Source organism: Pongo pygmaeus, chromosome 2 (assembly GCF_028885625.2).
Source record: "Pongo pygmaeus isolate AG05252 chromosome 2, NHGRI_mPonPyg2-v2.0_pri, whole genome shotgun sequence".
Classification (NCBI taxonomy): domain Eukaryota; kingdom Metazoa; phylum Chordata; class Mammalia; order Primates; family Hominidae; genus Pongo; species Pongo pygmaeus.
The window spans coordinates 124,493,847-124,508,747 of NC_085930.1; the positions used below are offsets into that span (position 1 = coordinate 124,493,847).

General features: G+C 38.2%; 1 protein-coding gene and 1 pseudogene across 19 annotated transcripts in view; both read right to left on the bottom strand.

Moving 5' to 3' along the window:
• RBMS3 (RNA binding motif single stranded interacting protein 3) overlaps positions 1 to 14,901 on the bottom strand; it is a 764,097-nt gene that overhangs the window by 650,268 nt on the left and 98,928 nt on the right. The window lies entirely within an intron of this gene.
• Positions 1,621 to 3,115, bottom strand: LOC129034169 (small ribosomal subunit protein eS12-like; annotated as a pseudogene).

A 14,901-nucleotide genomic window follows, 5' to 3' on the forward strand; every position in this document is an offset into this window, starting at 1 on the left:
AGTAATCCTAATTTCACCCTGGCCTGGTGATCTTGCTGTGCCTCTCTGCCCTTGTGATCTTTTATTGCACTTCCAAGTATGTGATCTTTGTGACTTACTCCCTGTTCTTACCCACCTCCCCTTTTGAAATTCCTAATAAAAACTTGCTGGTTTTGCGGCTCAGGGGGCATCACGGAACCTGCCAATGTATGATGTCATCCCCGGAGGCCCAGCTGTAAAATTTCTCTCTTTGTACTCTTTCTCTTCTCAGACTGGTCGACACTTAGGGAAAATAGAAAAGAACCTACGTTGAAATACTGGGGGCAGGTTCCCCTGATAGTTTGGGGCACAGGAGTCATATAACCTGACTTACATTTTAATAGAATCGGTAGAGTTTTTGTCCTATGTCATAAGCCTGGTTTTGTTAAATATGATACTATTAAGTGGCATCTGGGTAGTTCATCATCCACTAGGCCTTATTTTCTCCTTCTGATGATTTTCCATTGAATTATAAAATTAATTAATTGTGTGTGTGTGTGTGTGTGCATACAATTTGGAATATACACCTCTTAAGCCATCTCTGCCAGAATTCTTTAATTCTGCAACATTGTACTGTATTTATAAAAATTTCAAAAGGCTCATTCCTTTTCTTTAATACATTATGCTGTATTTATTTGCATATTGGTATCATATCCTGGACCATGAGTTCCTGGCGGGTAGTCCCATGCATTTTTTAAATTCTCAGAATCTAAAATAGTCTCTGGGTCACAGAATGGACCTTATAATAGAGATGGGCTATATCTGTCATAAGTCCACACAGTATATTATATTACAAGTCATAGAAAAGGTTATGTTCTGCTAATAGTTAAGCACATTATAAGGTCCTTTGCAGTGTAGTTTTCACACATAAACCAGCAAAAGTTTACTCATTGTTAAAGCAATCTGTGGAAATAGTGGCTTTTTCGCAAAAAGGAGGAAAAAAATTCAGCAGAGTGAATCTGACCCTGACCTTTAGGTGAAAAATTATAACAGGGAGAAGATAAATCTTCTTTTTTTTCTTGTTTTTTTCTGTAGACACTATGCCATCTTGTAATGTGGCAACACGCAACTGCAGTGAAGTGACTGGCATGATCTCTTTTCACCTGACCCAACATAGCAGGAGATTCTCTTCTGTCATCCTTACCATCATAGATGTATAACTGTGACCAATCATATTAAGGCAATTTATATGCGTGTGTGTGTGTGTCTGTGTGTATGTCTATGTGTTTAACCTTCTCTCCACTGTGGAATCATGGTTTGCAGTTTAAAATATTTTGTTATTTGCAATTTAAAAAAATTCCAGAGAAAAATATTATCTACTAAGCAAAGGTTTAAAAGCTTTAAGGAGGACACAGTATCAAATTATAATAAGTAGTAAATGAGGGGATTAAATTATATTTCATTTATGTATTAATTTACTTTGCAACTATTTTGTAAATATTTACTGAATGACTCCTATATTCCAGGAACTAACCATAAGAGCTGGGATACAGTGATGAAAAAAAGAAAGTCTACTCTCATGAGTGATATTTTCCAGGTGGATGAGATGGAATAAACAAGTAACCAAAAAATAAGATTATTTCAGGTAGTATCATACACATATTCATTTGGTTTGTATATGTTTTATATATATTTGGCAATAGATCTAACTTTTTATTTTTCTCTATGTTTTCTTTTCCTTTTTTAGACAGGGACTCCCTCTGTCACCCAGGCTGCAGTGCAGTGGCGTGATCTCGGCTCACTGCAGCCTCTGCCTCCCGGGTTCAAACCATTCTCATGCCTCAGCCTCCCGAGTAGCTGGGACTACAGGCTTGCGCCACCATGCCTGGTTGTTTTGTATTTTTAGTAGAGATGGGGTTTCACCATATTGTCCAAGTTGGTCTTGAACCCCTGACCTCAAGTGATCCACCCTCCTCAGCCTCCCAAAGTACTGGGATTACAGGCATGAGCCACCATGCCAGGCCTCTACGTTTTCTTAATTTAACTTTATTTATCATGGCTATAATTCCTCTATTATGTTAAAAATCAACCTCATACAACTCATTTAATTGTCAATGAGTTTCATGTCATCGATTTCTATTTCTGTATTGAGTTTTACAAAAACAATCATATTTTTATATAATATGCGTGATTATTTTTGTAAAACTAAATATCTTGTTCAATTTTGCTCATCCCTACTTTACAGATCAGAAAGTAGAGACTGCAAAGTTGATATGAACATTTTTTCCCAAGGATAAGCCACATCTCTCCCTCCCTAACCCTTCCCATATGACTTACACAAATATAATTTTGGTTGTCGCCTGATGTCAGATTTAAATAGCATTCTAGGAATACTCTCAGCTTATAGCTAAGAGTGTATTAATAACTACAATAGCCTTTTAAATTGTGTCAGTCTTCATAAACTCTCACCAATCAAAGTCTTAATCTCCTTTCTACTGTTTTTCTAATTGAACTCTTCTCAGTGAAGTCACAGTTTGTCACACAAATTTGATGGCTTGTTTAGAATAGTTTCTTTGATTTTTTTTTTTTCTGGATTCTCAACAGTTGTTCTACCTGGCTTGCTCCATCTATTTTTTTTTCAAGTTTGTCTTTCATTTCTTTTCTTTCTCAGAATTTCTCCAAATATTTCTACAGATAGCCTGCCTTTGCCATGCTTGTATTGGATAATATTCCATGTTATTTTCCAATTTTTTGAGCCAACATTTTATTTGTTCATTTCTGGCATTTGAAGCACTCTTTAATGACATGGTTGGCCTGAGATTCTTTGCCATAGACCTTAACTACTACACAACTGCAACCAACCATTTTTTTGGGGTTTCCCCCTCTGTCGATTCCTAGTCTCTTGGTGTCATCAGTCTTAATTAGGTTGATTTGGTGTTCAGCACAAAGGGCCTCCACCAACTTGACATACAAATCTCATTACAGTTGAATGTAAACATGCAGAGATGGGCGTGGCTTTTGTCTAAGACTGTGACTACTTTACAAATTCCCCATGGTAGCCCTCATGGATGAGGGTGGTCTTCAGCTCCTCTTGTAAAGCAGTGTTAATGTCCACTACACTTCCAGCAGCAATGCCTTCCTTGGGAGTGGCAGTGAGTTATGGGTGAATACCAATTTTCAATGCCTCCTCACAATAAGGCAACTTGGCAGTGAAAGAGCCAAAGAAATTCTAACAAATGTTATGAGACAGAGTGGTGTGATAGAAACTCAAATGGCTAATCAGGTGGTTTGGGAAATGCTAGTTTAAAGAAATCTTAACAGATATTTTTACTGCAGTGTTTCTCAGAACCTAAGATATACTAATCAACCATGGGGCTCTTCAGAAAGGTTGTATATTTCATAAATTCAAAGGCATGTCTTTTCATTTTTTTTTTACAAATAAACTTTGATATGGAGATGCTTCTTATAGTTGAAGCAGAGTCTAATTGGCAGTATTTTTTTCTTAGCAGTACATTAAAACAGTCTATATTATAATCAAAAGCATCTTAGATTTAATGAAATGCATTAATAGGCAGGGCCTTCCCAGCTTATTTGACTACGCAGCTTTTTAAAATACTAAAATATCTCTTTAAATATGTAGCAATAGAACTTTTTTTGGCAAATACAGTGTCAAAACCACATTTCCCAAATCTATTTATTTTAGAACAATAACATTTTATCTTGAATTTGGAAACCCCCAAGATGTCTACATAGGCAGAAGAGACGGGGAAAGGGGGATTCCTACAATCTTCCATTTTCAAAAGAGTTTAAAAAGTCTCCCATAGCTTTGTTACTCATTCAAAATGGAATTTGATAACAGCCATGCAAACAAAAATCAAAACTTGATTTTTTTCACAGGAGTGGTATCAAGGGGTTTTGTAGGAGGGGTCTTTTAGAGCCTCTTTTATCTCCATCAGCACATGCACTGCCTATCAATCCCTACCAAAGCCATCACAAACAAATATAAAATCTAAATACAGTGACCACTTTCAGTAGCAGTCCCTTACTCTTCCTTCCACCCACGAGGAGCCCCCCATTCCCTATTTCTACCTCTATGAAGCAATTCTGGAGCTACCACTAATAAGCACTCAACGGCCCCAAAGCTGAGTCCTCAAACAGCAGAGCCTTATGAGAGAAATAAAACTAAACTACAACTTGCATTTAGTGAACAAGAATAAAGACTGCCACTACTCAAGCAGTCTGGGGATTATTGCTATTGTTTTATTTGGGGCCCACTTCCCTAGTCCCAGCCAGTGTTTATCAGCACAGAGAACTTCAGAAGCAACGAACATACTTTTGCTCAGCATATTTATCACCATCCAACTCAATGTAAAATTCAACTTTGGCCAGATGGGAGATGCTGAATCAAGATAGTGAGTGGGACCTGCACTGCCTGGTAATCTGATCATGGAGTCAGAATGTATTTAAGGATGCCCAGTTCACATAAAAATTATGCCTAAGGATGTTCAACGCATTGTGAACATCCCTCAACAGTTCACTCTCTGTGACAAAACATTTGTTCAGGTACTTAATGCCAGTGAATAGGCAGCAAACATAAAGCCAAGTGCAGTTCTGCAGCAGAAGAGTGACTTTTTTCCCCATTTTTTCCTCATTAAGTTTATAAACTTGTCTTATCAGAGGTTGAGATCGCCATTACAGCAATCTCAAGGGTGGAATGTTTTAACAGAGAAAATAAAAAAAGCCAAACTAATGGCAAAGAAGAAAAATGAGAACCCATGGCTAAGAGATATACCTGGGCAATAAGAGGGGAAGAGAAGACAGTGAGAGTCAGATCTTCCATACACTTTTATTTTTTGCTTGTCTAGAGGGAGCACCAAACTGATTCTGCTGTTATGTCTTCACTGTTTTTCCTAAGGTAGGATAATTCTCCAAAAGGATTCAATTAAATAAAACTTGTAAATTTTAAAAAATCAAGAGAGGATTCCTTTCAAATTCTCAAATCAATACTGAGGCAAACTGCCTGATGATGTGTCTACATAAATGGGAGGGAGACATCAGGTCTGCAAGTTCTTTCTGTAAGAAAATAGTAGTATCTTATTGCAACAGAAAAATTTGGGGCCAGGTGCAGTGAGTAACGCCTGTAATCCCAGCACTTTGGGAGGCTAAGGCGGGTGGATCACGAGGTCAGGCGATCGAGACCATCCTGGCTAACACGGTGAAACCCCGTCTCTACTAAAAATACTAAAATTAGCTGGGCATGGTGGCGGTTGCCTGTAGTCCCAGCTACTCGGGAGGCTGAGGCAGGAGAATGGCATGAGGCAGAGCTGGCAGTGAGCCGAGATCGCGCCACTGCACTCCAGCCTGGGCGACAGAGCGAGAGTCTGTCTCAAAAAAAAAAAAAAAAAATTTTTGCCAGTACACAGATTGGCAGCGGGGGACAAAGTGGTGTTTCAATGCCGAATTCTCTAACTCTCTAATTACAGTGTTTCTTTAACGTGGCCTTCCTGGACACCAAACTTGGGTTTTACATTGCAGTGATAAAAAAAAAGATAAACAGTCAAATCTAAGCTCATACACATTTATTCAGTGAGTTATTCATGCAACAAATATTTATGGTGCATCTATATGTCATGGACTCTTCTAGGTGCTAAAAATCTGGCAATGAATAAAACACACAAAAGTTTATACTTTTCTGAAGCTGACATTCTATTACAGAGAGTCAGACAACAAGGAAACCATTTATTTCTCTATCCTGAGTGATTTTAGAATATGGAGATAAATAAAGCAGGTAAAGGTATATGAAAAGCTAGGGGTAAAGGGAGTGGTGACACACATGTATTTTTTAATATACACACATATACATACACACACGTGTGTGTATATATATGTGTGTGTGTGTGTGTGTGTGTGTGTAGACAGTTTGGTTGGGGAAGTTATTTCTGATGGAGTGACATTTCATCAGAGACCTGAATAAATAAACCAAACATAAATGAGGGTGGGAGTGGTAGGAAAAATGTTTGGGTTCTCTTAGCCTAAGAAATAGGTAAGAGGCCAGCACTGTTAGAACGCAGTAAATTAGGAGAGAAGAAGGTAACAGAAGAGAAGCAAGGTTGTGTGGATATTTATAAAAGCTTCTTCTTTTACTTTGAACGAGATGAAAAACTTTTGGAAGGTTTGTAGCAGGAAAGCATGGCACGAATTTACAGATATTTTATTTATTTATTTATTTATTTTGTATTTTTTAGTAGAGACGGGGTTTCACCCTGTTACCCAGGATGGTCTTGATCTCCTGACCTCGTGATCCACCCACCTTGGCCTTCCAAAGTGCTGGGATTACAGGCGTGAGCCACTGCGCCTGGCCATATATACATTTTAAAACGTTTACTCTGGCTGCACGGTGGAGAACAGATTGTAGGGAGGCAGGGATATAAGCAGGTTTAGCAGTTAAAGATGTATTGCCATACCATAGGCAGGCAGTTATGTAGGTTTGGGCCAGGATTATAGAGACGGAAATGTGAGAAATGGTCAAGTAGAGCCATTGATATTTGCTGATAAATTCTATGTGACAGGTGAGAAAAAAGGGGACAATCAAAGTTTTAGCTAAATCAGTGAGAAAGATGGAGTTGTTTTTTCTTTGTGATTGTAAAGACTGAAAGTAAAGCAGGTTTGGGGAAAATAATGACTTGTTTTGAACATGTTAACTTTGGAATTCCTATTTAACATCCAAAGTGAAAATGCAGTTTTTAGTTTTTTATAACCTGGAGTTCAGGTTAGAAGTCAACCATAGTGATACAAATTTGAGAATCATCATGATATAGGTGATATTGAAAGAAGCAAATTTATATATGCTCCTTAAAGAAATGAGTGAAGATAAAGATATCCAGAGATCCAAGGACTGAGCGCCAGAATCCCCTAGAATTGAAATAAGGGAAATCAAGCTGGCGAGATTGAGAAGGGGTAACTGGTAAGCAATGAGGACATAAGAGAAGACTGTCTCACAATCCAAGTTTTAAAAAAGAAGAGTTGATCAAGGGTATCAAATGTTGCCAAGATTTTAAAGTAAAATGAAAAATGGGAATGGTCCATTGGATCTGGCAACATAAAGATCTTTGATGACGTTGACAAAAATCATTTTGCTGGAGTAGTGGAGATGAAAACATGATTGAAGTGGCTTTAGGAGAGAACAGGAAGAAAGGAAGTGGAAACAGTGAGTAGAGGCTTCTCATTTATTGAGTTTGCTTTAAAATGGGGCGGAGATTAGGCAGTCACTGAAAATGAAATGGAGCCAAGAGCTTTTTTTCTCTTAAGATGGGAAGCATTGTAGCATGTCTGTATGCTGGTAGAAATAATTCATTTGAAAAAGGAAAAAATGACTGATGTTTCAGGAGAGCAACAACTGCTGCTTTGTATAGGGAAGAGGTATGTGATCCAGTGCACAAGTAGAAGAGATGATCTTTGCTACGAAGGACCCTCATGATTCATCCACAGTAACATGAAAGAAAGAAGAGTATAAGGTTATAGATGTTGGTAGTATGGAAGGGTTGGGAGGTATTATAGCGGGATTGTTTTGAAGTTCTCTTTCCATTGATTCTCTGTTTTTAATGAAATAGTAAAGTTAACAGCTGGAATAAATATTGAAGAGCAGAAAGGAGAGAAAATGTACAAAATAGTCGTCATTACCGAGTGGGAGAATAAATAGACTAGAAAAATATAATAGGTTGTGTGGCAGCACTGAGAACCCACTTAAGGTAAGTGAGTGGTCATGCTGTTAAAATGAGACTGTTAAGCAGGATAGAGTGTTTTTCTCCAGCTCTGTTCAGGTGTGTACATGCAGGTAAAACAAAAGTCAATTGGATATACCAGAATTAGTATTTTACCAGAGTCATTCAAAGGAAGAAGAGAGAGGGACAACCAAGTTTATATAAGGAAGGGTATAAGGATACAGACATTGGTAGTTTGGAACAGTTTTTCATGAAATAATGACTTTTCACGAAATCTAAGCAGAGTATAAAGAGATGCTGGGACATGAGGAAAATGAGCAACAAAGAAAAAATAATAGATGCAATAGTTCATAACGAGATTAAAAAAAGTGTTGAGCTGCTAAAATAGGAACAAATGACCCAAAAGTAAGATGCCTGAGATAGGAATTATGAAGGCTTTTTAGTAATTGGTAATGAGAGAGTCTAGGATATGTCCATTGCATGTGTAGCTGAGGTAGAATATGAATAAAATAAATGGAGGAGAAGAAGCCAAAGAATGGAGAGGCCGCGGTGCAAAAATTTCCAAGAATATGGCAAGGTCAGTATAGGATACAGCGAATAAAGTAAGGACAGGCAGTGAGTGACATAGCCCAAAGACCCACGAGACTCATAGAGGGGGGTTGCACAGAAGATGGAATGAGAATGATCTGAAACTACAATAAAGAAGGCCCATTGGCACCAGCAGGTATGCTCCCCCAATTTGAGGTGGCTTAGAGGAAGTAGTGTCTTCTGGGGTATCCAAGTCTGAATTTGAGTCAAACAGTGAAACCAAGAAATTCAGGAAAATTTGAGGATAAAGGAGATTTTATATATGACTGAGTTCCAGAGGGCCCAAAGGAAGGGATTGGTTGGGGGGTCAGAAATGGGAGTGGACATATCTGTGGGGATTAGAGCCTGAGTGCTAACCAGACAGTCCTGGGAGTCCTGTGGTAATAGGATTAGTTGTGAAGGTCTGCTGGGCATTAAAAACAACTGTGGTCACTTTAGCATGTGCTCCAGAATAGCCTGCCAGAACAATCTGGTTAATTTTTCTCTTTAAGGGGCTTATTTTCTGATCATCTTTCAGAATGGCAAATACTAAACACCATCAGGTAATGTTGGACTAACCACTCACTGAAGAGTATCTATTGTTTAGTCTTTACCTTTTCACCTTCCTGTCACACACAACAGGCAGGAAACGGGGTGTCAAAGATGAGGAGGTTTGTTCGGCAACACATTTCGTTTTTAACCTCAGGAGTTATAAGATCATACATCTCTGCTCCAAAAGCACTGATTTGGACAGCTGGAATTGTGGTGACAAGAAACGTACGTTAATACTTTTTCATTTAACCAGAACAAGGTAATCTGAGCCAACTAAAAAGCATTTCTCTCTTCCCCACTCAAAACACTGAGGAATGTCAGAGGCCCTCAGGGAGTGAGGATGCTTTATGCAGAGCGGCCTGGGAAGGCCGGAAACCACTTATTGGCTTTACCGCTCTAAACCTCTGAAACACTCATGTCTCTTCTCAGACCTTTATATTTAGACTCCAGACATCCTTGAGTCACACTTGCTATATTAATACAATTAAGGCATCAAATTATCAGTATCTGTAGCAAAACTTCTCTCCCTGTTTTACAACACAGGTAGTTTCAATAAAAAGTTTTAGACCGGAAAAGAGGAGCTGTAGGCCTCTATTTCACTTCACTACTCTTTTTCAAATCATGTCAGATGTTATTTCCTACATCTGGAATCTTTCTGGCTTATTATTATTATTGGTGTATATGCTTTACTTCTTAAGCAAGGTTAGAATTCCATCTTCATGTTCAGATTCTCTTCCACTAGAATTGCTTTCTTTTTTTTTTTTTTTTTCCTGAGACAGAGTCTCACTCTGATGCCCAGGCTGGAGTATAGTGGTGCGATCACGGCTCACAGCAGCCTCAACCTCCCGGGTTCAAGAGATCCTCCCACCTCAGCCTCCCTATTGGTTGAGACTATGGGCACATCTCACCATGCCTGGCTAATTTTTGTATTTTTTGTAGATATGCTATTTCACCATGTTGCCCCAGATGGTCTTGAACTCCTGGGCTAAAACAATCTACCTGGCTTGGCCTCCCAAAGTGCTGGGATTACAGGCATGAGCCACTGTGCCCAGCTGTCTTCCATTATAATTTCATCATTACCAACCACCTCAGGTAATGGTTTATTTCAAAATTTGGTGAGTAAAGAAATACTTATTGTATAGTTAACATATACTGGTTGCTCACTATGGGCTGAGTACTTCACGCTTTGCCTTTTCAATCTTTATAGTAATTCTATGAGTTAAATAATAGTATTGCCCACATTTTACAGCTAAAGACACTGAAAACTTACGGTCACCGAAAACTTATGATCCAGGATCATATTGTTAGTAAGTAGAAGAGCAAAAATTTGAACCTGGATAGTCAGAGTACAGATCACACATTTTCTTAGCTACTACAATACATTGCCAGGTACTAAGTGAGGTGCCAGGGAATGAAGTTGAATAAGATGAATGACCTAAAAGAGTTCATAAGCTAGTATGGAACTGGATATTTTACGCTAAGAATATATCCCTATTCCTTGGCTCCCAAGTGTACATCCACATACAACAGTTTGAGTCTGAACCACGATAAACTTAACTAGCCTTCTGCATTGATTTTTTTTACCCTTCTTGACAAATCAATTTACAACTGTCATGGAAGAAATATTAAGATTACAGAAATAACTTTCTTCAGCTTTTTTCCCCATTTTCAAGGGGTAAGTAGCATTAGGAAAGACTGATAGCCAAAATACTTGCATTCAATATCAGTGGCAAAATCAAAAAGGACAGCTCTGTATTGTAATTCTTCCTACATAGACAAGTGGTGAGAGAAACCAAGCTAGTCTAATCAGAGGAATATTTCCACTCAAGTGTCAATTCTTATGATCAAAAAACATAATTTTTAACTTATTTATGGATTCACATTGGTAATCGCTGTCTTGGAAAAGATCACCTTCCCAGTATAAGTAGTGTCCTAAAAATAAAAGGCATTGTTATTTTAACAGAATACGTCATCTATGACCTTGTTGCCCTAGAGGCTGCTTGTGGGGCCTGAAAAGCCAGAGCACAGGTGAAGGGTATACGTCCCCAAGTCATGCTCTTTGACAGTTACACCTGGCCCATTGAACAAGCAAACAGGTTTTCTCATTTTGCTTTGTTTCATTTTCTGATCAGAGGGGTCATTCATAATATGTACATACAGATGAGCTTATGAGTATGTGTGGCTTGTTCATTAATCAACCCAGATGTTGTTAATTTGCTTAAATAGGGTTATAAAAAAGGAGAAAAAATAAAAAATCCAGGATGTCTCATCTCTGGATTCTATATTAAAACTGTAAAGAACAACTTTGTTAGTTTAAGCGGTGGTAGTATAGAAAGGGGATATAAACGAAAAATAAAATACTGAATTGCCACATATTTAGAGTCTGTGTTAAAATTGGAAAGATGTTAGATGACTTTATAATTTCGGTATTGCTTCTTAAAGTCGAAACAACGTGTTGCTTCCAGGATTTTGGTGAACACAGCAGTGTGAGTTTCAGTGCTTCGGTGCTCATAGAAGAATTTCAAATACTTCAGAGCATTCGTTTTCATGGAACCCTTCCTCTCCCCCACACATAATGGGCACATTTCTTAAGTGAGGCAATTTAAATACTAAAGCAACAGACAAAACCTTGCAACACTGAAGAGGCAGGAAGTAGTAAGCGTTGAGGAAGAAATCAATACTGCACAAATCCATGCTTTTACATATACATTATTACCTATGTGGGAGCATTCATGGTATTGTGTGCTGCAGAATAACTGCTCTCTGCTTCCATTTACTATCCATGAAGCAAACTCCCCAAGGAAGATGTTAGTCTTCTACTGAAGGTAGCTAATGTTTAACTGGAAATGAAATTTTCATTGTTTTTGACTAAGACAACATGGGAACTAAACGTCTTTCAAAAATTCCACATTTTACCTCCATGTGTGCCTTGTTTGTAGAAACATCTGGACTTTGTGAGAATTATAAGCCTTCAGAATGTCTTCATTAGGGGTATGATTCTATTCAAAACTGCAAGGAAATGCCTGTCTACTCACAATATTTACTCAACACTATGATACTGATTTTTCATCAGAAGTTTCCTGATTCCCCAGTTAAGGAAAAAAGAAAGAGATAGACAGGGAAGGAAAGAAAGATAGAAGCTGTTCCTACGCTAGGCCCTGTTTTCGTTCAGGAAAGGAAGAGGAATCTGGTTCGACAGCCAACACAGAATACCAAACACATGAGGTGATGTTAATAACAATAACAAAAAGACAAAAATGAACTCATCACTTCCACCCAGGTGCCACATATGTGATGTCTGACCCAGATAGAGTCATTAGCTAAGGGAACAAAATAAACCTCTCTAGTTAGAGCAATAGGGCAGGGGCAGATATGTTAAAGGTTAGCATAGTAGATTAAAAGATAAAGATTTCTGAATAATGTGCTGCTGACACTAATTTTCTGCAAAGTGGTAGAAAAAGCACTACTTCAGCTCTTTTTACATTATTTCTTCACTTGAGGATAATTGTGCTGTTTTTACATACAAAGATGGCACTGTGAAACTCTCTTCAGCATCCCTTACCCCTACTTCAGGATCTATCCAAACCTCAAAACCAACCCTATTTCTGTAGGCTGGTAGGTTACAGCTAGAAGAGTGCGTTATTACCTTAGTAGAGAAAAAAGGTAGCACATACCATTGGTCCAATTAACACTATGCTCAAGCTTTCTGGACCACTTCACCAGGTAGGATGTTGATAAGTATTTAGCACTTAACACTTCCTTGCTTCTCTCATAGGCTCACGATTTCCAGAGGTGTTGAAGAATGATTGCAGGAAAGTGACTATCATACTATGGAACCCAAACTACTACTTGTCAGTGCCAGTGGAGAGCAGGGGGTCATATGACCTCTCCCCTTTCTGGATCTTTCTCTCATACTCACTTCCTCACAGGTCCAAGAAGTGAGAAAAAAATAAAATGAATTTCCACAAGGCAAATTACAAATGGCACTTTTTGCACATGATGTATCATATGGAGTATCGAGAGACACAGGAGAGAAGATTTAACACCTTATTTCATCTATGGTGGCACAGTATGTAGTTTAGAGCACTACTTTTGAATTATCTGAGATGAAGCACCACTTTTCTCCAATCCATCATGAACGGAAATGTGTTCCTACAGTTCCTGACTCATATGTAGTTCATGTCACATGCAATTCCACACTACACTCAAAGTGGTCTATACGTTGTTCAATAGGACAGGGCCAATAATCACACATTTACTTCCAGTTTCTGTATTTATCATAGACTAGTGACAAATAATTCACAAATTGGCATCAATCTGTGGACTACACTTTGAATACCACTGATTTTGACAATGGGATTTGAGCCTCACTGACGTGCCCTAATACTGGCTCCCTCCTTTGCTTACAAATGTGTGTGACATGGCAATTCACCTAATCCCTCTATGACTCAGTTTCCTTATCTGCGAAATGGTAACAAAACAATACTTACCTCACAGACTTGTTGTGATAATTAAAATTAGTTAACACATGCAATGCAACTTACCACAACTATAACAATACCAAGCACATTATAAGCATTACATTTTAGATTTTTTACAGTTATGCCACTTTAACTTACATGGCTGGCTTTGCAACTGGTATACATCAAAATATGTAGAGCAGCATATAAAAGATAGTAGAAAATACTGGCATTCCTTGCCTTGCCAATAACCATATTTATAATAAGCTGAAGTTATAAAAATTACAGGATATTTTTAAGAAATGTCCTGTACTTTTTATAACGTTAGCTTATTATAGATGTACGTGTGTGTGTGTGTGTGTGTGTGTGTGTGTGAGATTTCCCTACTAAATATCTACTAGATTCTCACTATTCTTTATTCTTTAACCTGGCTGAAAGGCCTTGAATAATATAGTACCCACTATTCATTTTAAGCTTCATAAAAGCCACAAATTTTCCTTCCCCTTTTCTCTTCTTGCAAATCCTCATACTCTTTTGCTCTTTCCCCCTGTCAGAAATGTCCTCCCTCGGGGTTTCTGCAAAGCAAATTCATTCTATTTCTTCAGGTTTCAGTTGAAAGGCCATTTTTTAAGAGTGTCCTTCCTGACTATGCTGACTAAATTAAGTCGTCCTCATTATTTTATATTCCCACCCCTTGCTTATTTCCTTTAAAGCTCTGATCACAGACTGAAATGATTTATTAATGTGTTGTTTGTCTAGCTCAATGTGGATCAAGGCAGCACCTGTCATCTTCGCTGATAAATCTCATAACCAGCTTGATACCTGGTATATAGTATATTCAGCAAATACTTGTTTGGTCAATGAGGTTGACATGGCTTCACTGTGTCCCCACCAAAATCTCATCTTGAATTCCCACTTGTTGTGGGAGGGACCTGGTGGGAGGCAACTGAATCATAGGGACAGGTCTTTCCCATGCTGCTCTCATGATAGTGAGTAAGTCTTATGAGATCTGATAGTTTTAAAAAGAGGAGTTTCCCTGTACTGCCGCCATGTGAGACGTGCCTTTCACCTTTTGCCATGATTGTGATGCCTCCCCAGCCATGTGGAACTGTAAGTCCAATAAAACTCCTTCTGTAAACTGTCCAGTCTTAGGTATGTCTTTATCAGCAGCATGAAAATGGATTAATACAGATGCAAATTTCTCTATTAATCTAAAATAAAAGACCCATTTTTTTCTAGTTACTCTAACTTCTTCTCAACTTAAAAAATTCTCTAATTCAATCATGTATTCGAGATTTATTGGATTACAGCTACATATCAGAACTCTTAGGTAAAAGAGGTTAGAATAATACATTGAGTCACTGCTTTTAAGAATTAGAGAAATACCATTTAACAAATTACCCTTATAAAATGTGACTTGCACTATATGTGAGGGCCTATGTCCCTGCATTCCTGTATGTACATATATATGTGTGTTCGGTGCTCAGGAAACTCAAGAGGAAAGCACAGAAAATGGCAAAAGGAGTTTTACCATGGAAGATCCAAAGAAGGCTGTAAGTTTGAGATTGACCTCAAAGGAAAATCTCTCTGCAGACAAGATAGAGATAATGCTCTGGAGGCTGAGAAAGTTAAGTCAGCAAACT